Source organism: Anser cygnoides, chromosome Z (genome assembly GCF_040182565.1).
Source record: "Anser cygnoides isolate HZ-2024a breed goose chromosome Z, Taihu_goose_T2T_genome, whole genome shotgun sequence".
Classification (NCBI taxonomy): domain Eukaryota; kingdom Metazoa; phylum Chordata; class Aves; order Anseriformes; family Anatidae; genus Anser; species Anser cygnoides.
In genome coordinates this window covers 23,368,818-23,392,198 of record NC_089912.1, presented here as the reverse complement: position 1 = coordinate 23,392,198, position 23,381 = coordinate 23,368,818, and the positions used below count along the sequence as shown (strand labels likewise).

The window sequence follows — 23,381 nt, the reverse complement described above, 5'->3', positions numbered from 1 at the left end:
CCACCCTGTTCAGCCCTGGTGGGATGCTGTCCTCCACATGGTGTTTGTTCCTTGTTCTCTCACCACAAGTCATGTATTGATATTCTCATCAATATATGCTCTGCCTGCCACTGATTATTGTACCCATTAACTCTCTAGCTTTTTAAGCCTCTACCAAACCTTCCTCATTTCTGCGGCTATTCACACACACAGGTTAGGAAAGTTGTGGCAGTTCATGTGGAAGGGCTTTGTAAGGAGAGTTTCCAAAGGAGTGATAAGTGACTAAATACAATTCTTCCATTCCTTACTATTCTATCCTCATGAGAATGATATCTCTTCTGGATGTATGAAAATATGAAGAGGTTACAAAAACTCTCATCCTGTATGGGAATGTTCTGTCCTTGATCATTCCAGTTTTTCCAGACACTTTTCTCCTTCCTTTAATAAGAAATGCTCATTTAGAGTAATTTAATGTTATTGCTACTTGGTCTCATGTCTCCAGATTTGCCCTGGGTTTTGGCCAATTCCTGAATTTCTTACTTAAGCAAAAGTCCTACTATTCCATGAGGGAAGACAGAAAGTTACTTAGGTTTAAAGTAACTAAAAGCTTCAAGATCCAGCCTTATATTTACCATCATTACTTTTGACATATATATATATACGTATATATATTTTTTTTTTTAAATCATTATTTTTTCTGAGAAATGAGATGTGGCTCTTAAAAACTTCCAGTACTGATTTCCAGTCTGTATTCTAAAACTCAGAAAACTGATTACTGCATACATGAAAGTTAGTACAAATCTTCCCAAACTTTATTCCACAGTGAAGTTATTTTTCAAGAAAACAGCAATAAAGCTAAAGCTCACTTTTGAAGCTTTCATATTGCTTAAAGGTAACAGCTTGCCAGTATATCAACATTTTGACCTCTACTATTTCTTCTCATTAACAGACTGTCAAGATGAAAATATATAAAGCATGTGAAATTCAGACTAGCTTACAGTTATATTTGACAGGATCTTTTCAAACTTCATATCTTTTACCTGTGGAAGGAAAGTCCATACACTGATTGTGTGAGTTTAATTTTAAAGCCAAATACTTTTAAAATTGGTTCTGCTGCTGCCCTTTACCTTGGGTTGTGCTAGATGTTTCCTTTATTTTTATTTATATTTGAAACAGAAAGTTACAGCTGGGCACTCATTTCACAATCAGATTTGTTTCTCTGTGTATGTTCTTGCACACTTGTAAAACTTTCTAAATTATCTGTTAAGAAAGTGCAGATTTTTTAAAGTACCAAATGTCTCTTTTAAGATATCTTCTTTTTAGAAATTTTTACTTAAAATCCAAATGAGATCCATGAAAGAAGCTGTCTAGAAACCTGGCAGATTTTCTTTCATTTCCCAGCCCAGTGATAATCTATCTTGTAGCTTTACTCTGGAGCAGAAGAGGCAGCCACTGGTGCTTTGGGAGAGCCAGCCAAGCCCAGCTTTTGTGGCTCTCTGAATAGGTGAGGATCGGAGAGTCCAAGAGCTTAATCCCTTCCAGTCTGGTTGCTGGCATTCCTGGAAGGAGGCAGCAGCTGCAGGAGCTGTGGGATTCCAGGAGCTTTGCTGCAGATCTGAAATTCTGGCCCTGAAATTGTTGATACCGGATACAGGGCATCTGAACCAGGGAAACCTGGCACGCCCCCTTGAACAACCAGATGCAAGAAAATTTGCACAACAGCTTGTCAGAGCACCAGCAGGGTCAAGGTATTCCCGAAACAAGATAGCTTCCTATTTCAGCATTTCTGAAACATTTCGTGTTTCAATCCAAACATTTCTCATGAGTGAAGCACTCATATGTCTTCACAAAATCCTGAAATGACGGAGCTGAAAACAACATTGGGAAGACTTTCCTCTTCCCAAATGTGTTGTTCAAAGACAGAAAATCAATCTTGCCTCTTTACATTTTTCTTTAAATGTCACTTGCATAGATAATCCTCCTTGGCAACATGTGTGCAATATCTAAGGAAATTTAAAAAGGATTAAGTACTTTACTTGAATAGTGACTGAATGTATTTTTGTAGTAAAACCCTTCCACATAAATCAAGTTTGCTAAAAAATCATTTACTTTTACTACTTCTGCATTTTTACACACCATTTTTGGTTTGCTTTAGCTTATTATCAGATATGTTAATTGAAGGAAATTCAGGCAGTCAGAGAGTATATTCATTTTTTTGAAACAAAGACAAGCACATGAAGGTCATCTCACCCAAAGATATTTAGCAAACAGTTTCTCAGAACTGGAAGAGTCTTCTGTAAGGAAGATCTCTTACTGGAGGTTTTAAATTATCTTTGTAGTTGGGAAGCTTTCTCAAATATCAATCTTAAACTTGCAAAAACATATTTTTCTGTGTCACATCATGCATTGAACATGGGGAACCATTGATCATTATCCTCGTTTCTCCAGCCTTTTACATATTTGCAGACTGTTTTGATTATTAATCTCCATGTTCCTTGTAGACTAATTAATTGTATTTCTTTCATTTTCTTTTTCTTGGCTACTGTTTTCCTTGCTATTTGTAATACTGTTGCTGTCCGCTGAACTGTCTCTAAACAATCGGTCTTTCTCTAAGTGTGTATCAGCAACAAGACAAAATACTCCTGCTAATGCCTTGCCAGCACTAAATTAAACAGAATATTAGCTGGTGTATCTTGCATGCAGTATTACGAATTGAGATTTGCCATTTTGTCATAGAGTGATTTTGCTCACTTGTCTTCAGTTTGTGATCAACTTTTAGTCTATTCCAGATCCCTTCCTTGATTTTGCATGTATGTGTGTGTTTATTCCTCCATATATTTACTGCTTTCCACTTTACTGTACTTAATCTTACTGATTTCAAATAATTTCTTGAGATTTTCAAGATCATTTTGAATCCTAATCTTTTCTGCACAGTGATTGTACCTCTTCAAGCTTACAGTTGTCTACAGATTCATCCACTGTATGCTTCCTGCTTTATATGGCTGATGATGGTGTAAAGTAATTGCATTCAGGACAGCTGTTTGCGGGGCCACAGGATGCATGCTTCCTGCTTAATGGTGAACTACTGTTCAATTTCTCCAAGTTCAATTTTTCACCTCGGATCAACCTTATTAGTAAGTTTATCTTGACCACATTTCCCTTCTCAACGTGCTTGTGAGAATACTATTTAAGACTCTGTTAAAGCCTATATGAAGTCAATGTACATCATCTAGCTCTGCCCACCAAGCCAAAAGGATGAAGGAGTATAAGTTGGTTTTACATGGTTTGTTCTGGATAAAGCAAGGCTTGAATACTCTTCAGCAGTGCTCTTCCTGAAGGAGGATCAGGTCCCCTTGCACTTGCTCAGTGCTGAAAGCCTGTGCAAGAAAGGAGAGCATGCCTGGGATGCAGGAGATCCTTGCTGTGTGGCTTGGGCAGGGCAACACGTGCACTTGAGGTGGCACTCCCAAGCCTACAGTCTCCACCACTGGCTTTGAGTATTCCCTTACCACAAACTGATTAGACCACGGCTTTTCAATGCTCTCCAGGATGCAATCAAACATCCAGGAGATGTGCTAGCTCCTGGATAATGAATTTAAGCCTTATAACATTGGAGGTTTCCTTTTCTCCATTTAGGTAATCTCTTCAAAGTTGGACCACTGCTTTACAGACCCCTGTGAGATTTACAAAGGGTGAGCTTAGTCCACGATTTACTTGTAATCTCTTGTTTTTAAAACTTCTCTTCAGCCACATAGTAATGTTAATCGCTTTGGTCTGGATTCTGAAATAATAAAATATAATTACATTTCTAATTTTTTTTCTTTTGCTTCACATGTCAGAAAAGTTTTTTGACTGCTCATTAACCTTTAAAATGTAAAGGCTTTTGCTGTTAGGGAAAAAAGTGCCTTCACAGAGGCTCTAAGTGAGATATTTTTCTTAATTTGAACAGGCTTATATTAATGCAGAAGTGGCCCCCATTCCTATGCGACAGCCATTCTGAAATGTAGCTGTCAGCAAAGCAAACTGCGTGTTACATGACATAAAATGAGAAGTAGTAGCTCTATGTGCTAGCCACTTTCAAAATTAGTTAATTCCTGAAATAAAGTTACAATTACTTCCTGAAATAAAATAGCTAACATTTGCATTTCTATTATTTTATAATTTAGGAATTGGACTTGATGATCCTTGTGCATCCTTCAAACTTGGGATATTCTACAATTCTATAACATTTATTATAATGTTTGTAAATTTGAGACAGAATCTCTCTGAGGAGCTAGGTCTAAGTGCCTTAATGCTGCCTTTGTATGCAGTAACTTCAATGTGTTCACCTACTAGAAGGAACAAGATGAAAGTTAGATGCCTAAGGTCCCTATAGGGTGAGCTGGTTAGCTAAGAATAGGGTACTGAAAGCCCTGTAGCCTTTGAGAAGGATCCCTCAAGTGTGTCCTACTTAGAGTAGATCTGAAAAACAGATTCCTGCTTTCTCAGCTGAAATTCTCTATCTGAAGACCATTTTCATCTCTCTTTCCAACTACTCTAACCCAATTCGTTATGTATTTTCATCTTGACTTCCTTGTGTGTTTAAATCACTAATCACTTTTGCCGGGACTCCTCTGGTGTATTTTCAGTTTAGTCACACTCTTCTTGAAGTGTTGTGTACCCAGTGACCCCACAACCTGGTGCAGGACAGAGCAGAAGGATCGTGCACCCTGCTGAGAACCACCATGTTGGTACAGCACACTGTGACTTTGTCACTTTTCTGTCAAGCTTCTGCTAGTGGCAAACAGTGCAACATGTGGGCATGTTTACACCAACTGAGCGCTGTGTTGGTGTTGCCTACTCTGTGGGGAGCATTTTTGTAACAGGCTTGACAAATATTTGTAGAAGCCCTAAGGAATCAAGTATCTTATTCTGCTGGTCCAATGTTCAGCGATTCTAACTACCCAGTAAATAAAAAACAACAAGGAACTAATATGAAGCCAAGGACTAACACCCTGCAAAAATGCCACTGGATATTTAAAATGTTTATTAGAAAACATGTGAACAGAAATAACGGAAAAATATTAGATCTATTTTGATTTACAGATATGAAATAATTTCATGTATCATTTCTAGGGGTAAAAAGGTAGACTATATCATACAGCCATTGACTTTGAGTTACATTCAGTCTTTTGGCTATCAAACAGAAAACACTGACCTCTGTAAATAGCTCTGCAGCTGCAGACTGAGTATTTGTTCCAATTTTCCACTGTAAATATCCAGGAAACATGTTTGAGCCCAGGTGAATCATCATGCTCTGTGGTTTTTAACATTCGCTCTCAATGTAGAGATGGAAATGTTTCTTCTCCCCATAAGCTCTACTGAAGAACGGAATGGGTGGATGCTTAGGCAGCACAGTGCCCACCAGTGAAGTGGTGCGAAGGTGGTCCAGTGTCCCTCTAGTGAATGTAGCCTGGAGTCCCCGAAGTTTTGAATAGCCCTATTCTCCACAGCAGTACATGAAAATATAATCCAAACAAATTCTTAGGGTTTCGTAAAACGGTGACAAAAATCACAGTGAGCTCCACATGAATATAGTGGAGATGGACCTCTTTGTAATTTATTTCTTTTGTACCTTTTTTTAGTTTCCCTATTTCAAACTATGCTGTATAGCTGCATAGTTCAAGGGCTATATGGTATGAATGTTTAGTTCCAAAGGGAAGCAGGAGGTGCACGCTTCAGGAGCATGTATTTGCTTATGAGAAATCCTCTGGTTCCCTGCTAGGGTGTACAGTGTTTTGAAATTCTCATACTGCAGCAGCTGACCATTATATTTACAACAGTTTTAGGATCTTTCAGTCTGTTTCACAGGAAGTATCAAGGTTTACGATAACCTTTCATTTCCTTTTTTTAGTGCACTGCTATCCAGGTCACTAGTAGCTGTTAGAGGAAGCCTCTCACGTGTAAAGTTTCCATACACATCAGCCCTGCATGGCACCGTGCTGCTTAGCCACCATGCTGAGGCAACTGAGAGACACAGCAAGCTGAGCCCAAGCAAGTACGTCCTGCCTCTCAGGCTGGGCTCACAGGTTGGGCTTCTTGCTGTACCAACAGCAGCTCCTGGGTGGTTTGGGCAGAACAGCTGCAAGTGTGGCAGGGTTGAGTTTCATAGAGTATACCATGTAAATACACCCGCGCTGGATCCAACTTGAGAAGAAAAACCCTTCTCACTAGCTCTGGTTTCCCTGTGATTGAATAACAGTAGCTCTTCTCTTTTTCATTATGCACTGAGCTGAAGGCAAAATCAATGTGTTGCTATAGAAATGCCAAAGCCCCAACATATGTGATGTTTGCTTGCAATTTTTCAATTAAAAATACACAAGGAAAACAAAACCCTTCTGCTTCACGATACTTGTGCGTGACAGACGAGGGAGGCAGCCTTGCTTAGACTTTGAGGCAGAGGACAAATAGCAGTGCTGTGCGTGGGTTCTGAGCTCCCGAAGTTTTGCCTGCCCCTCACTCAGCACAGGGGTGTCTGTATATTTGCTCAACAGATCTCACAGAGGAAAAAGCCCTGGTGGGCACATGGCTGGCTGAGGTGTGCTCTCACCGTTTCCTCTGAACCCTCTGTGACCTGACATTACTGAAAACTGTCAGACATTACTTGTGGAAAACCTGGATGATCCCTGACAACAGGGCAGGAATTCCTTCGTGGAGGTATCTGGTAGCACAATTTATGTATGAGTGCTTTGTTATCCACAAAACCCAGGTATGAAAATTTTGTCTTATAGAGGATCCTTGCTCATATTTGCAAATATAGAGTAGTGTATTTTTTATACCAAAGAAAAAGAAAAAATGGTCCAGTGCTGTGCATTATTTTTTACTTCCTTACAAGGACAGAGTGTTGTTCTTACTACTTCACATTTTGCTGTGATTGAGACTTTTTGGAAACATACGTTTATGGCTGTTGTTTTTCAAAAACTGTACAAAACACAGGGTTTGATCTCAAGGCATAACGTTCAAATCATACTTAGGTGAATTAATGAAAGAGATGAATCAATTGATTTTAACAAGTTTTTGGCTGATATGCCAAATATATTGAACCCAGAGCTAACAGGAAGAATAATGCTGGCCTTATCACTGGTCTTATGTCATTTTGGTGAATCATTTATTCAGATTTATGTCTCTTTCCGATTCTTTGATATTAGAGTAATAATGCAGGGCTGCTGCAAGGATGAATTAATTACATATTAACAAGGAAACAGTTTGACATGTCAGCATTTTCCTCTAACTTGGAATAAGCACCAGGGACTCAGTATTTTATTCTTCTGTGATCCACTCAAAGCTGGGTTGAGTGGTTGTGTTTGGAACACGCATTTTCTCCATGCTCTGCTCCAGACAGCAGCTGGCATCTGATCAACAGATAATGTAACATTTTAAAACTTGCTGTCTTGAAGAAACATCCCCATGCCTGACTGCTCCCTCCCACCCAGCAGCTAAATACTTTCACTAGCTGTCATAACACTTTCTCCCTTTCCTTTAAATTGAAGGTTGTTTACCTAGTATTGCCCTACGTACACACATTAGTTTTGATTAAAAAAGTATATTTTCAAGGTACCATCCTGCAAAGGAATTTGAAATATCTGTATAAGACTGTGGGCTTTGCCCTTTAGCAGCTAGTAATGCCCTTTGTTTTTTTGCATGTTTGCTTTGTATTCTGTCATTACATCATTCTATCTCAGGTCTCTAAAGAAAAAATAAGAATTTATTTGAGTACATAGGGCCTCAGCTTCTTGATAAGCTTTTCACTGGACCCCCTTCCTCCCAGAAGAGACTTCTCACAAGACAAAAACCATAAATGAATATGTTAAAATCTGGTGATAAGATATGAATGTCCATTGGGCAGCTTAGTTACAGATTTCTTTGTTGTAAGAGAGGTTGAAAGATGCTGCTGTTAAACATTGTGTTTTGCATACTGTAACATGTCTTGGACTTTCTGGAAAGGATTTCACCTAAGTCATTATTTTGACTTTTGAGACCGATTTAGGAGATTCTGTACTATGGACTGATCAAGTTGGAAGGCGACATGAGTCAGGACCTCTAGAAATGTGTGTTTTGTTCGCAAGAGGAAGGGACTACAAAGATTTCCTGGCTTTGGCATTCTAATTTCTGCTTCATTGATTAGTTCTTTCTATTCTTCTTCCTCCTGATGAATTAAGATTAATAAGTGGCTTTCTTCTTCTTATATTCCTTTTTATTTATTATTTCGTTATTTACAGCTAATTGGTGGTGATAATGGCATATAGCTTTTTTTTTTTTTTTTTTTTTTTTTTTTTTTTTTTTTTTTTGTAATAGATCCAGCACTACAAGATCCCAAACACTTGCCTCTGCACCTTGGTCTGCTGAAAGAAACCTTACGACTGCAGAGCATGTAATCTGGAAGAGGCTGGTGGGCACGTATTTTGTATGTATAAAGCAAGCTGCAGTGGATAGGAAGTGGGGATTTCAGGTCAGAAGAAATACGTGACTTGAGAGAGGTAGTTTTTTGGGGGAGTGCCTTTCCAGGTTCCTCAGTGCTGCGAGATCAGCATGTCAATGAAAAATAGCGGTCCTTGCTCATTGCACTTGTCCATGTGTCTTGCAAGCTGATGAGAGGGGAATGCTGCACTGCAGCTTCTGGGAAACTACTTGAAGGGTAATAGCCATGTTAGAATAAAAGCAGTAGCAGTTTTCACTTCACGCAGTGAAAATCTCTGGGGCTGGGTGATTCTAGGAGACAGCACATCAAGAGGACGCCCATGGCAAACGGATTTGTGCTGTCAGTGCTGCAGGTTGAAACTGGAGAAAATGTGGCTGTGATGGCCACCATCTTGATTAATGCACAGAGGAGTGAACTGGAAAATATTCAAAGCTAAAATGCTTTTGCTTGAGTAAGCATCAGTTTGACAGGGCTGTAACAGACTCCAGTTCTCTGAGCTGCAGGCAAGGAAAGGATCTGTAAAACAGTCACCTGGATTATAAACATCCTCTGCTTGAGGAAGATCCAGCACTGGAATCCTAAGTCTATCTCCATCTGAATCCCTCTCAAGCCCATATTTATACACTAGTCTGATGATTATTTGAGGACAACCGTGGGCACAGTTTCAAAGAGGCAGGCAGACCACTTGCCCTACTGCTGCAGTGTGCATACAAGCTCTGGCTTTCCACTGCGTAAACAGATTCTCTTTCCTAGCTCAAGAGACATTCGCTAGCTTTCCCTGTATTTGTGATGCCAATGGCTATGTCCTAAGTTCTGAAAATCCACAACTTTACTGCTTGGGATTTGAGAGAACTATCTCTGGAAGTATGGATTTTGCTGATGTACTCTATGCTGACAGATTTTTTTTTTTAATACCATTCTTGCTGAGAGAATTTTTTTATTTTTATTTTTAATACTCAGGACTGGGAGGGCCTGCATTCCACACTCTTTCACTGTAGTTAATAGGAGTAATAGGAGAAAGAGGGAGAGAACGGCTCCTCCTGGGAAACATTTTACAGCACATTGTATTTTCACATGACATTTCCTGAAAATCAGCTTTTTAAAACTTTTCCTTACGAGGAGAGACATCAAGACTATTTATCTTTCCTTTCTAGCCTAGGGTGATGGTGACTTTACTCAGTATTTATGCATGTATGCATATTTGCAAATGCCTAGAAACTGTGGTTTGACCCAAACTTTTCACAGGAGCTGACTGCAGAATTCAAAGTAAACCCAAAATATGGATTTGTCTGAAGTTTAGGGATACATGAGTATTTTCCAGGCCTGAAGCTCCATCCTTGATTGTAGTTGATTTGGAACTTCACTTAAGATAAAGAATGAAGGCATGTGTTTAAATACGAAATATTTCTGTCAACTGAGTTTAAAAGCAAACATAGCTTGAAGATTCATTGGAGAATCCACTGGGAAGAAAGCCAAGAAGAAGCCATGTGTTTTATTTTAAAATCTTACATTTATTTTTTTTTTAGATAATAGACTTCTTCCCAAAAGAAGAATGACAACATGTTAAGTCATCACCAGAGGGCCTGCATTTACTTCTGCAGTGTGTTGGAATACAAGACTCATGAAGAAGGAGCAAACTGAGTAAAGTATGAGTAAGCAATTATAGGAAAGAGAACTTGCTCACCAGTTGGTTTTTGTCAAGCTCTTGTAGTCATGGCCCCATGCATAAAATGCTTCTGGAATATTTGTTCTTAAATATTTATTTTTAAATGGTCTTGCAATCTGAGTTCATAACATGGATGGCATGAGGTTGGGTTTAACTCTTACCCTAAATAGCTCTCAGAAATAGCTCATAGCCAGGGCCTATCTATAATAGAAGACAACCTAAATGAAATAAATTAATTATTTATACAAAATTGATTACTGTGAGAATAATGTAATATGTACTAAAAGCTGTTGTCATGAAACAGTCATGGTGTCTGCAAGATTGATGGTCTCAGGATGATGGGAGCAATTTTTAACAGGTCAGAAGAGGACGAAAAAAGCATGGAAATTTTAACTTCTGGAAGTTAGTAAATTTAGGAATAAGATGTTTTAGTGCACATGGAGTTGTGCTGCTTATAATATGTAGAATTTATACAGTATTCTGTCTTCTGTTCCCCTTGACACAGTTATAGAAGTATAATATGGGCTTCTTGTAACCATAATAATAAACAAATTTTAGGAAGGTTGAACTCTGCAGTTCAATCCAAATATCACCATACAAGTCTTTTTTTAGTAGTTAGGGACCTCGTCTCCAAAACTCTCCACCATAACAAAAAAACCTGAGTGTGTTCAGTTCATTTCCACATGGAGTGATAAGCTCAGATTTCTATTATAGAAGTTTTTAAAACAGAGGCCAGAATTCAGCTATGAATAGAACAGCACTTTAAAAATTACGAAATGTCAAACGATGACAGCTGTAAAAATTTTCTGTCATTCCAAATCTGAATTTCATTCAGACTAAACTTCATATATATAGAAGGATTCCCAGCTATATTCTATCTTGGATTTATATGCATATAACTTCCACTTTCAGATACAGTGGAATACAACAGCAAGAGTTTGAATTCTTGATCTGAGGGTAGGCTTTATGTCAGATGTATGCATATTTTCATGAAAACCAAGACGAGACATTGGTTTATCTAGGCTTAGAAGCATGAAATGTTCCTCAATGTTAATTGTTTAGCCCGTTAAAACCAATTTGCTTCCTGGTTTATAAAACAGCAGTGCACTAGTGCACTAAACACTCTCACATAGTCTGTGGTAAAGAGTATCTACTGAGAATAAAACATCTCAGTGTGATATATGAAGGTCTCTTGATCCATTTTTTTTTCCTAGTTTGTCTTCTAGTTTGTTTTTTATATGTGGACTTAAGGACTTATGTAAATTTTTTTTCTCCTTCTACTTTATTTCCTTTTATTTTCTTTACATAAATAAAGTGGAGAGAAGGCTACTAACTTTGGAGATCATGCAGAGCTGGCTTTAGGCTACAGTTAAGATATGCAGTTGTCTATGGCTGTAGGTTGCCTGGACCAGCCATGGTGCTGATGCCTGCGTGGAGGCAGGAGGAGATGGAGAAGAGTACTCTGCACTGCCTCAATAGCTGAAGTTTACTGTTGCTCCTGATGTCAAGGAATGTGTTGGTGAGTGTGTGTGACCCAAGACATGATCATTCCCCTTCTGTCCCACTGTGGGCATCAGAAGCTGCTAACATTTAATTCAAGACCTGTTCCCAGGCTTCCTGACCCGGTCTCCTCTTTCCCATTCTTGGCAGGAGGAGCCCAACTCTGGCCCAGGCTCTCTGCATCTTCAGTGACATGCTATCATGCTGTGTATAGAGAGAATAAGTTGTGTTCGTCCAGGAGATGGGAAGGTAGTTGATGTGAAAATATGGATCTTTTGAAGAAGAGCTTCAGAGGTGCTGAGCAGGTCCTTTTTCCTTATGCCTTTGCTTATGCTTATCTCTTCCCTGGAATACTGTTGGTACTGCCTTCACTGGTCCAGGAGTGAAGGCAGTATCAAGCCTAAGCTTACTGTAACATTATAAATATTCAAGAAACTGACAGGGAAGGCGATTGTGTTAGTCTTCAGGAAAATATATTTTTTTTTTTTTCAGCAAGAAGTGTTCAAAAACCTCCACCTGAGTAGTAAGTAATTCAGTCTCTAGGTGATAAGGTGGGCCTTAAACCAACCCTGAAAGACAGTGGGGATAATTGGACTGTGGTATCATATTGTAACATTTAAAATTGTTTTCTGGATTTATTTGCATGAGATATCTTAGGGAAAATATCTGTACACTAAATAACTTTGCAATTATTTATAAATTGTCACAAATATTGTAGGCAGTGAGCCAGAGGAGCTGGTGATGCTGCTTTTTAAGGAAATACATTATGGTTGATACTACTGAAAGGTGGTTAGTTGGCTTTTATTAAAATCACATTTAAAAACATTAGATAAACTATGCTGAATTAGGATGAATAAACAAAAAAGAGGGCATTGCCATGCATATCAAGGATACTGTTACATGTAATTAAGAATGAAGTATGCATAGACAGCAGGTATGGATCATTGGATTCACCTGAACGCAGTACGTGGGAGCCCTTTTTAACACTCCTATGAGCAACTAGTAAGGTGCCATGTAGGAAGGCTGGTAATGGTTAAAAATAGGAAAGAAAACCTTTCTTTGGAGGCTGGACACCTTTTGAAGTGAATGAATTGTGGGGATATGTGTGATTTTTGGGTAATGTGCTTCTCTAGGGCATGGAGCCTTGAGTGCTCTGGCAATGACCACACGTCCCTGGACCAGTCTTCTTGTAGAGCTGTGCCTACAAGGCACAATTTGATCTAATCTGTCCTGAAACTCTGGCTTTACTGCCAAGATTATGTTGCTGAATATCTTCTCTTCCTTCTAAGGAAAGCCTTTGCTGGTCCCAGGGCTTGCTTAAGTGTGGGGCTGCGAATCGGCAGGAAAAGTTTGCTCTGAATTTGTTCAGGGGCAGGATGAGAAAGCACTGAAAAGTAAGTGATATGTAAACATAAGGCCATTTACACCACTTGTGTATCTGAAGATGCATGTATGTTTTTTCTCACATTTGTTTTAGAACACTGTCTTCTTTAGAGTATGTTATTCATCCCTACAGAGGGCCTCAGTGGAGATTAAAATTACAGTTATTACTTAAGAGGCAAGAAAAATAATTTTCCTGAGACTGGAAGTGCTTTTGTGGAATGTATTGTATTATATATACATTTTTTTAAAAAATATATTTTAAGGGCTGAGGAAGCTTGGATCAATTCATGTTTTTACAAAAACGATGGTTGTTCATACCTTTGTGTCTCTGAATCTTGAATGGACTGAGTTAGAGACTTTTTGTCTTTGAACTGTCCAGTTCAAAAAAGTTTGTTTGTCATATGTTAGCCAGTACTATGAACTGTGGTGTATCTTTATGTAATGCTAAGCCTTCTACTCTAACTTCTGAAGACAACTGCTCCATTATTTTTACCTTTTCATCTCACAGAGAGGATAAATGTTCCTCAAGAAAAAAAACTGTTTGGGAGGCTGTCCAAATTTGGATTAATCTCTGAGGTTTCTTATCCTTTTTTTTTTCTGGTTTTAAGGTTAGGCGAACTCAGCCTTTGGTGTAAGCACCTGTTACCTGTCTAAAGAAAAAGAAATTTCTATGTCATAGAATCATAGAATGGCTTGGGTTGGAAGGGACCTCATAGATAATCCAGTTCCAACCTCTCTGCCATAGGCAGGGACACCACCCACTAGATAGGTTGCTCAGGGCCTCATCTAACCTGGTCTTGAACACCTCCAGGGATGGGACATCCACAGCCTCTCTGGGCAACCTGTGCCAGTGCCTCACCACTCTCTGAGTGAAGAATTTCCTCCTAACTTCTAATCTAAATCTCCCCTCATTTAGTTTAAAATCATGCCCCTTGTCCTGTCATTATCCAATTGAGGAAAGAGTTGCTCCCCATCTTTTTTATAAGTCCCCTTCAAGTACTGACAACTGTTGGTGTCTTGGTTTCAAGCTGGGATAGAATTAATTTTTTTCCTAGTAACTAGTATAGTTCTACATTTTGGATTTAGGATGAGAATAATGCTGATAACACACTGATTTAGTTGTTGCACAGCAGTGCTTGCACAGAGCCAAGGACATTTCAGATTCTGGTGCAGCCCTGCCAGTGAGGAGGCTGGGGGTGCACCAGGAGCTGGGAAGGGACACAGCCAGGACAGCTGGCCCAGGCTGGCCAGAGGGATGTTCCTTGCCATGTGGCATCATGCTGAAAAACAAACTGGGGTGAGGCTGGCCGCAGCAGCATGGGAGGGATGCTCTGCTTAGGGATGGGATGGGCATTGGTCAGCGGATGGTGAACAATTGCATTGTGCATCAGTTGTTTGTATATTCCTTTATCACAATTATTGTAATTATTTTCCGATCATTTTCTGGTTTATTAAACTGTCTTTATCCCAACCTATGAATTTTACTTTTTTTCTTTTTCTTTTTTTTCCTGATTTTTCTCTCCCATCCCACTGGGAGAGGGGATAGTGAGTGAATGTCTATGTGGTGCTTGCCTGTCTGCCAGGTTAAACCAGAACAGTCTGCTGCCTTCCTGCCCCTGTCTGACTAACAGGTTCAGTGGAGGACCGAGCTAGAGATAGTGGTTCAGTCTTCCACAGTGGTCTGTAATTGTCATGCTCAATCAATGAGGACAACACAGGTATAATTACATAATAGAATGCAGGGTGTTATCAGTATTCAGCACAAGGAAAGATCAAAGGGCCCACAGAAAACATGTTGGCAGGAAATGAAATTTGCTTTTTATCTTTCGTTATCTGTAGCACAGTGTTGGCATTTGGTCCTATCTTTCCTCAAGGTGAGTGCAACCTGCATTTGTAAGATTCATTGCAAGCAAAAATGTGAACTGAAAGGCAGTGTAAAATCTGATATGAAAACTGGGCATGATAAATGTGAGCTGACCTTATATGAAGTAGTCTAACTTCGTTTCAAAAATGCTAATTTTCATCTGTGAACATTGAGGAGTGTGTTTGAAACTACTGCATGTGAAAGGAATTTCTCTGAGAAACATAATCCCACTGACTAGGCTGCAACGTTCTAATTAGTTGTTTCTTGCCTGTTGGTTCTACATTTTTTTACTGCACTTGAAGAACAATTTTAACAATGAAAAGTCAGATCCTCAAAATGTAGGAAGCAGCAGGATAGAGGTTACCTTTGCACATTTTAACCTTTTTTTTTTTTTTTTTTTTTTTTTCTCATGATCTTGTGTTAAGAGTGTCTATTTAATGCTAGGGCAACAATCCTTTTTAATTTTTTTTTCATTTCCTCAGGCCTTTATTAGATGAACAGGATGGATGATGCATGCATCGTGACCAGCTATTTGGTGTTTTTCTGTCCTTAGTTTGCAGGGGGGGATATGCTGTAATTATTAAATAATATTCAAATGCTGATTTGAAGACAAGTGATGCACTTTTTTGTAGTACTTGAGTGCATCCCATGCATCAGTAAATTGTCTCAAAAACCTGGAAAGATGAGGGGATATTCTCATCTGTATTTTATAAAACTGATGCACAGAGGCAGTTGGTGTGGCAACTGTGTTGGTGATCCTCAGTAACTGAGACACCTGATATGTTTTTTAGAGTATTTAGTGTCACGTAGTAGTCTGTATATCAAGCGCAATATATATTGCTTTCAGTTACAGCCTACAGTATTTGGTTCTTCTTTAGATCAAACCTCAAAGAAAGACTCCTCTAGAAGAGTAAAAGCTTACCAGAAATGATCAACTTTGCAATAAGTGGCCTGTGTACTTGCAACTACCTTATAGAAACTCCTTGACAGAGCTGGAAGAAATTTTATAATCTTATAATCTTCTAATTAGAATCTTGTTTTGTAATTCTAAATCTAATTTTCAAGGGCACTGTACAGTTGTTTTTATGTTTCTCTTCCTGATATAATCTGTCTTGTTCACAGAATTGTAGAAAAATTTAGGTAGGTGGAGACTTCTGGACATCATATGCTAGCCTTCTGCTTAGAGCTAGCACCACATCAAACTTAGTCCATATTACTTGGAACATTGTTCATTTGATCCTTGAAAATCTCCAAGGATGAAAATCCCAAAACATCTCTGGAACATCTGCTAAACCACTGTTAGGAGAATTTTTTGTTATTTGTGTCTGGAATATCATTGCAATTTGAGACCATTGCCTGTTTGTCATTTAGTGTGCCCCTCTGAGGAAAGTCTGTCTCTCTTTCCTTGTTACCCCAGCCGGGTAGTGAGAGAGAGCAATTGGATTCTCTTTTATTTTTTTCTCTTCTGGATTAGAGAAACCCAGTTTCTTCACCCTCTCCTCATATGTGATCTGCTCTGACCCACAGTAGCAATCCCCTGTTGGACTTTCTCAAACTTTCTGATATCTCCCTTGCACTGAGGTCTGCTTAAAAGGGTACAGAACTCCAGATCTTGCCTCATGAGTGTCACAGAGGAGTAATCTCTTTGCACAACTTGTTGGTTACAGTCCTGTTAAAACAGTGCAGTAGGCAATGGACTTTCACTGCTGCAAGAGCATGCCGCTGATGCATGTTTAACTTCCTGGCAGCTCATTTCTCTAGCTAGTTGAAATAACTGTTAATGTCAACCCTGCCCTTCAACTTATTAACCACTGCGTCCCATGTGGAGTTATCCAGACACTCAGTGTGCACCCACTCCCACTTTTCAGGTCACTGATGAAGGTATTAAAGAGAATGAGACTCAGTATTAATTCCTGAAAAACACTTGTAACTGTTAGACCTTGAGCTACAGTAATACTTGATTATATTAACTGGTAGACCAGCAGGTTTTGAACGCTTCACCACTGCCCTTTGACCCCAGCATCCAGACAGTCTTTTCCTTAGTTGCATTACAGTTCACCCATCCTTGTTAGGTTTTCAGATAAAATAGAAGGCAAAAATCACAGGATGTGATTACATCCACTGGTCTCCCTTTGTCAGTAGAGCCGGTCACTTCGTTACAGAATGCAATCAGGGTGGTCAAGCATGACTTATTCTTGGTAAATAGAGGGTGGCTATTCTCTATTCTGTCACATTCTTCCATTTCATGCACCTGGAAGTGTCTCCAAAAACCTACCAAGTAAGGTTGTGTTTCCTTTTCTTGTAAAGAACTATGGTTAGGTTGGCTGGCCAGTATCTCTCAAGATCTCTCATCTTGTGTTTTTCTGAAGATGGGTGTAGTATTTTTTTTCCAGTCACTGGGGACTTCTTGCAATTGCCATCACCTTTCAGGGGTGATAGATTTGCCCAGTAGAGATATGAGCAAGTGCCTTTTTCTCACATCTTTCTGTCCAGTTTCCAGTTTGTGTAAGGATGAAAATACATTATAGATAGGAGTCTTTTTACTGCATCATCCTGTTTCATTGACACAAGTGTGGAATCAGGGAGAGATTAAGTGCAAAAGTAAAATTAAAGTTGTGCAACTAAGAAATTATATGGTCTCTTTCCAATTTTTCAAATTATCTGCAGGAGAGAAGGGTTGAGACAACCCACATGAAGTGAAAATAAAGGCTATGCAACACTTCTGTAAATTAAACTGTAAGAACATATGTAGTATGTCTGTAAGTTTAAAAAATTTGCAAACTGTAGCCTGTAGACAGTAGGAACAGCTTTGAAGAGCAGAAGGCAAAGTAGGGGTGATCTGAGAGCTGTGTGCTCTACATGTGTCCCCAGTGCTGACACCGTGCCACAGGCTGGCCTGTGAGAACAAGGCAGGGCTGCCTGTATGCATCAGTGTGTTATTGAATTACTGAGAGTTTTGTGATTGATAATACACTTGCGTCAAGTGGACCAGAAAGCTTCTTGTTTATGATAATTGATAGCTTGTGTGGAATTATACCTGAATGTCTAGAACACTAGTTGTGAAGAGCTGGATATTTGACACATTGCTGATTGTAACAGCTGTTGTTATGCTAGGCCCTCTGATAGCTCACTAGTGGAAGGCTATGTACTGGTTACTGGAACTGTGAATGCATTTGTGACTGGGCTGTTCCAGGTCTAAAAAGTAGTGAATGTGTGATGTGATCCTCAAAATGCAAGTTTGCTCTGTCTTAAAAGTGACAAATCTACCCCTGGATATATGGAGGCTAAATATGTCATTTTTTCCAAATACTAGTTTTCCAAACATACAGCTTTCATATTCCCTAATCTCTCAAATGAATAACATACTCCTTTGCATGCAGCCCCAAGAGCCTAGCATGCTCCAGATTTATACTTTGAATGTCTCCTCTGTGCCCATATGTTCATAGTTCAAGATGGTGGCAAAATCAATTTGGTTGATTTTCAGAACTATGGCAAGCCTTCTGAATTAATCTCTGCTATGTGGGTTTCTTTCTGTTTTATTTTGAGATTGTTCTAAGATTTATCAGATCTTCATTTCTGAGGTTTCTCTTCCCTCACTGGGGCATAGTGTAGACAAAGAAAGCAGAAAGATGGTAAGTGCAAAGCAGAATTTGGCTTCAGTTTTGAGCATCCAGAAACAGCAAGTATCCCATGAATATGTGACATTTATTTGGGAGTGTTGCAGAAATCAATCCATACTGAACTGTTAGGAGGATAGCTGTGCAATATTGTCTTTATTCTTACAGATGAAGAATCATATAACATACCCATGCTGTAGGATGAAAGGCAGGTGTGCCATGACTAAACAGATGGAATCAGAGGTAGACTAGTCATGTTAGCCTCAAGCAGTGTTGAAGTTAATAAACCCTACATCACAGCCAAGAAAATCTACTTGAGTGCAGCACCATGCTTTCATGGTTATTTTGCTTTCAGGACTGTAAGTGCAGATATGTCTGCCTATTGCAGTACCAGCTCAGGTCAGGCAAGCTGGTGGATCATGAAGATTTGCCTCCCTCAGGCTGAGGGAATTGGGGTTGTTCAGCCTGGAGAAGGGAAGGCTCCAGGGAGACCTTACAGCAGCCTTCCACTACTTAAAAGGGGACTATAGGAAGGCTGGGGAGGGACTCTTTGTCAGGGAGTGTAGTGACAGGAGAAGGGGGAATGACTTTACACTAAAAGAAGGTAGGTTTAGATTAGATTTAAGGAGGAAATTCTTCACCATAAGGGTGGTGAGGCACTTGAACAGGTCACTCACAAAATCTTAGTCTCTTCCTTGTTGTTTTTCATACTCCATTTTTCATTAATGAAGTCAGCTTTCTCATAAATGCTCAACTATCTATTGCCATTTGGATCAAATAAAGGTTGCTTTCTCAATAGCTCTTACTGCTTGGGCTCAACTGACTTTTTTTTTTCTTTTTTTTTTTTCTTTTTTTTTCTTTTTTTTCTCCTGTGTAACAGTTGTTTCCATTATCAAGCTTCTAAAAATGGAAAATCCAAAGAAATGAAAAGTAGGTGGGTGCCTAGCCCCATTTGAAAGTGTATTCCTTCCTAGAATCCATCTCTGACAATTTACTACTTCTCTTTTTCTAAATTTCTTTGGTCATAAACTAATAATATTTAAGGGTTTGACTTTTGTTAGTCAGAAATAAAGCAAATACTGAAGCAAAAATGAAATTGTTGGCCTTGTCTGAGTTCATAAAACATGGCACAAGTATATTCTTGTAGTACTCTGTGGTTGGTTCGATAAATATCAACTAGTGTAAATAGGGAATAGCTTCACTGGCTTAAAAACATTAACGTGTTTAAAAGTTGTCAGAGATGAGGATCAGGTTCATTTTTTTTTTGTCGTACGTGAAGCACTCGTTGCATTAGAGTTAATGTATTTCAATCTCTACAAGAAATCGTAAATGTCAGTTGACTATTCTATAATTTGATGTGTCTCTCTTAAACTTTTGTTAAGATCGATTCATGAACACAGTGAAGCTTACTTGTTACTGTTGTAATTTGGTGATTTGTTACCTCTCCCTTTGCATACCAGTGCATGAGACAAGGGTAAAAGATGTTAGAGAACCATCTCAGCATTTATCTGCTTAGAAATTCCACATGTTCTGTGGCCAATGTTCCCTTTTATCTTATTACCAATTTATTGTTGGTTTACTCAATAATTTAGTAATATACCTTTTAAATGTGTAAATATTAAATATGTTCTTATGTTATCTGTTAATTCAGCAGTGCAGAAATGTGTTTAGTTGTGTTTTCTTTTCCATCTTTATTGCTGAATTGTATATTCCTTATTGTGTGTGAAACATGGAACCTACACAGGGTTCTGGACCTGGTTATGGCTCATGAGGCTTTGTTTTTCTTCAGATATAGTGAATATAGTGAACTCCCTGTACTGTTAGTACTACACTCATAAGACTACTGATGTTAATACAATTTTGAATTCAAGTGGTTGGTTTGAGAGTGAATGAGATCTTGCTATGTAATCATTCTCTGACTTGTTTGAAGTCAAGAACTGTAAGTGCTTGTCTTGATTTTGAGATTTACATTCTGGTGCAGATAAGCTGATGCTGCAAAATGTAGCTCTTTGTGAGCTGTCCAGTATTTAACGGTGTTGGACCTTAGATCATAACTTAATCTGTAATTAAACCAGGGTTATTTGTGAAACCAACAGGAATCATAATGCTGATTCGGAATTTTGGGGGGTGTGTTTGCGGGGAGCTTTGGTTCAGGCTTATAGCTCTGAAAGAGAAAAGCAGAAACTGAATGAAAAATTTACCACAAAGTACTAAGGAAATTATTTTATTATTGTGTACTGAGTAATAAAATGAGGAGCCCTGTTCTAAAAGCTATAACATAAAAGTGCTAAATGCACTCAGTGTTAAATTAGATCACAGGTTAAATGATTCATATACTTTATATGTACCATAATGATAACTCCTTTAACTTTTAAGACTCACAGCTGGAGTTCTTGGCAGACTGTTATTGGAAGGGAAAGTCTGAATGAAATTGAAATTTAACTACCAACCCCAGTAGAAAAAGAAAGTTAAGGTCATATATGTAGGTCTCTCTCAGTAGGTTTTCTTGATCTCAGAATCAAGTAAGAGCAAATGCTTAGCACCTTATTTACACTACAAAAGAGAAATGACATTGTTGATAATGTAGTAAGGAGGACCTAGCTGTTTCTGGTTTACACAACTGCCACTTGGCAAGGCTTCTAATTATGGGATAAATCACTATCAGGTGAAAAGATGTGATAATACCCTTGGTTGAGATAAGTTTCACTTCTATGATGGGTTTTAAGGTTATTTGTACTGCAAATTTTTAAGAAGTGCCTTGAAAATGGAGTCTAAATTTGTAGTTGTCCATCTTTTAGGAACTCCTAATTTAGTTAATTTACAGTTACGTTACTTGACAGCCTTTTCTCTTCCTTGGGCTGAGCAAAGGTTAAGTTGTCTTTCATTGCAGATTTTCTGAGAAGGGTTGTTAGGGTGCTGTTGCAGTGCAGCAGCATAAGGTAACTGCCTTCTCCTCCATTCCCATAGTGTGACTTGCATATGATTGTCTTGCAGGCAGGCAGTATCAGTTGGCTGCTTGGTGGATGGTTATATGCCTGGTAATGAGTCAGTACAAATGAGTCAGTAGGTTGAAGCAGGTGATGATAGAGACCCCATATGTACTCTGAACATCATTTGGTTTTTGTAGTTTGGATTAGATTTAGTCTGGTTCCTGTCATCGTCTGTCCTTGCTTTGTGTTTCAGGGCTGTATAAAAGAAAGTTAAACCACATATTTGTAGTTGCTTTCCTACTGTAGTGGGCTGCTTCAAAAATACCCAGTGTCTTTCTGTTTCACACAGATGGTGCATGTCACAGACCCTGCTGCCATTATGCATATAAAACCTCACACACAGGAGAAGGGTTGTTATCACCTGTGGTGTGCAGGTGCCTGCCTGTGCTGCCCACACCGCATAGGAGCCCATGTCCCATTTTACTGTCTTTAGCACATTCTGCCTGGAAGTGCCTGTGGCTGTATGATAGTAAGACAACAGACACTGTGTTACAGACAGGATTTTCCCAAGTCCTCAACTGGGAGTGCTTGCCAACCTTTTTGAAGATGCAGATGAGCTTGCTTTTCCATCTTGTACTGATAGAGCAAGGAGTAAGGCCCTCAGTCTTTGCTGCCCTCTGCAAATAGTTTGAGTGATGGTTTTATAGGATGTTTGTGTCTTTGGGGATGAGGCGATGGGCATGCTGAGCATCTTTCTAGGAATCTGGCAAATGGGGTGGACAGAAAGTGGTTACGGGCCCAAAGCTGAACACAGTACTTGAGGTGCGGCCTCACCAGAGCCGAGTACAGGGGGAAAATCACCTCCTTAGACCTGCTGACCACACTGCTTCTTATACAAGCCAGGATGCTGTTGGCCTTCTTGGCCACCTGAGCACACTGCTGGCTCATATTCAGCTGCCTATCAACCAGTACTCCCAGGTCCTTCTCTGCCAGGCAGCTTTTCAACCACTCTTCTCCCAGCCTGTAGCGCTGCTTGGGGTTGTTACGCCCCAGATGCAGGACCCGGCACTTGGCCTTGTTGAACTTCATGCAGTTGACCTCAGCCCATCGGTCTAGCCTATCCAGATCCTCCTGCAGAGCCTTCCTTCCCTCGAGCAGATCTACACAGGGGTCTGGAGAACAAGTCTTATGAGGAGCGGCTGAGGGAGCTGGGGTTGTTTAGCCTCGAGAAGAGGAGGCTCAGGGGAGACCTCATCGCTCTCTATATGTACCTTAAAGGAGGCTGTAGAGAGGGGGGGGGTTGGTCTATTCTCCCACGTGCCTGGTGACAGGACGAGGGGGAATGGGCTAAAGTTGCGCTAGGGGAGGTTTAGGTTGGATGTTAGGAAGAACTTCTTTACTGAAAGGGTTGTTAGGCATTGGAATGGACTGCCCAGGGAGGTGGTTGAGTCACCATCCCTGGAGGTCTTTAAAAGACGTTTAGATGTAGCCCTTAGTGATATGGTTTAGTGTAGGACTTGTTAGTGTTATGGCTGAGGTTGGACTAGATGATCTTGGAGGTCTCTTCCAACCTAGACAATTCTGTGATTCTGTGATACCTCTGAGTGCTGCTTTCCAATGTGGTAAGTGTAATGAAAAGGAATGGATTCATAGTTTTTCCCTGTGCCATCCTCCCTCTTTTATACCCCAAGCATAGGTGTCTTTGTCGCTGGCCAGACTTGCCTTCTTCACCTGCAACCTCCTTGGTCACAGTTTTCTACCATCTGCTTGTGGCAAGCAAAGTGCTTTAACCATGTCATCCCAGTCTTTTATATATTTGCCCTTCCTTGTTGTTGGCATGAGGCAGATGTTCCTGTAGGAAACCTTGTAAGCCTATATACCTGAGTGATTTTCTAGGGAAAATGCAGCCTACAAGTGACTGTGTCATAGCCTGGGAGAAAGGTGAGGTGATGGAAACCTTCAAGTGCCTAACAGTCATTATGCT

General features: G+C 39.6%; 1 long non-coding RNA gene across 1 annotated transcript in view; it reads left to right on the top strand.

Annotated features, from left to right (window-relative positions):
* The first annotated feature begins 2,997 nt into the window (after nucleotides 1–2,997).
* Nucleotides 2,998–23,381, top strand: part of LOC106046540 (uncharacterized) — a 134,243-nt gene continuing 113,859 nt past the window's right edge. Inside the window, exons 1-6 of the long non-coding RNA XR_010827464.1 lie at nucleotides 2,998–3,113; nucleotides 3,616–3,671; nucleotides 8,314–8,407; nucleotides 9,964–10,083; nucleotides 11,419–11,622; nucleotides 11,754–11,897. This is a non-coding gene — a long non-coding RNA (uncharacterized lncRNA). The remainder of the gene's footprint in view (nucleotides 3,114–3,615; nucleotides 3,672–8,313; nucleotides 8,408–9,963; nucleotides 10,084–11,418; nucleotides 11,623–11,753; nucleotides 11,898–23,381) is intronic.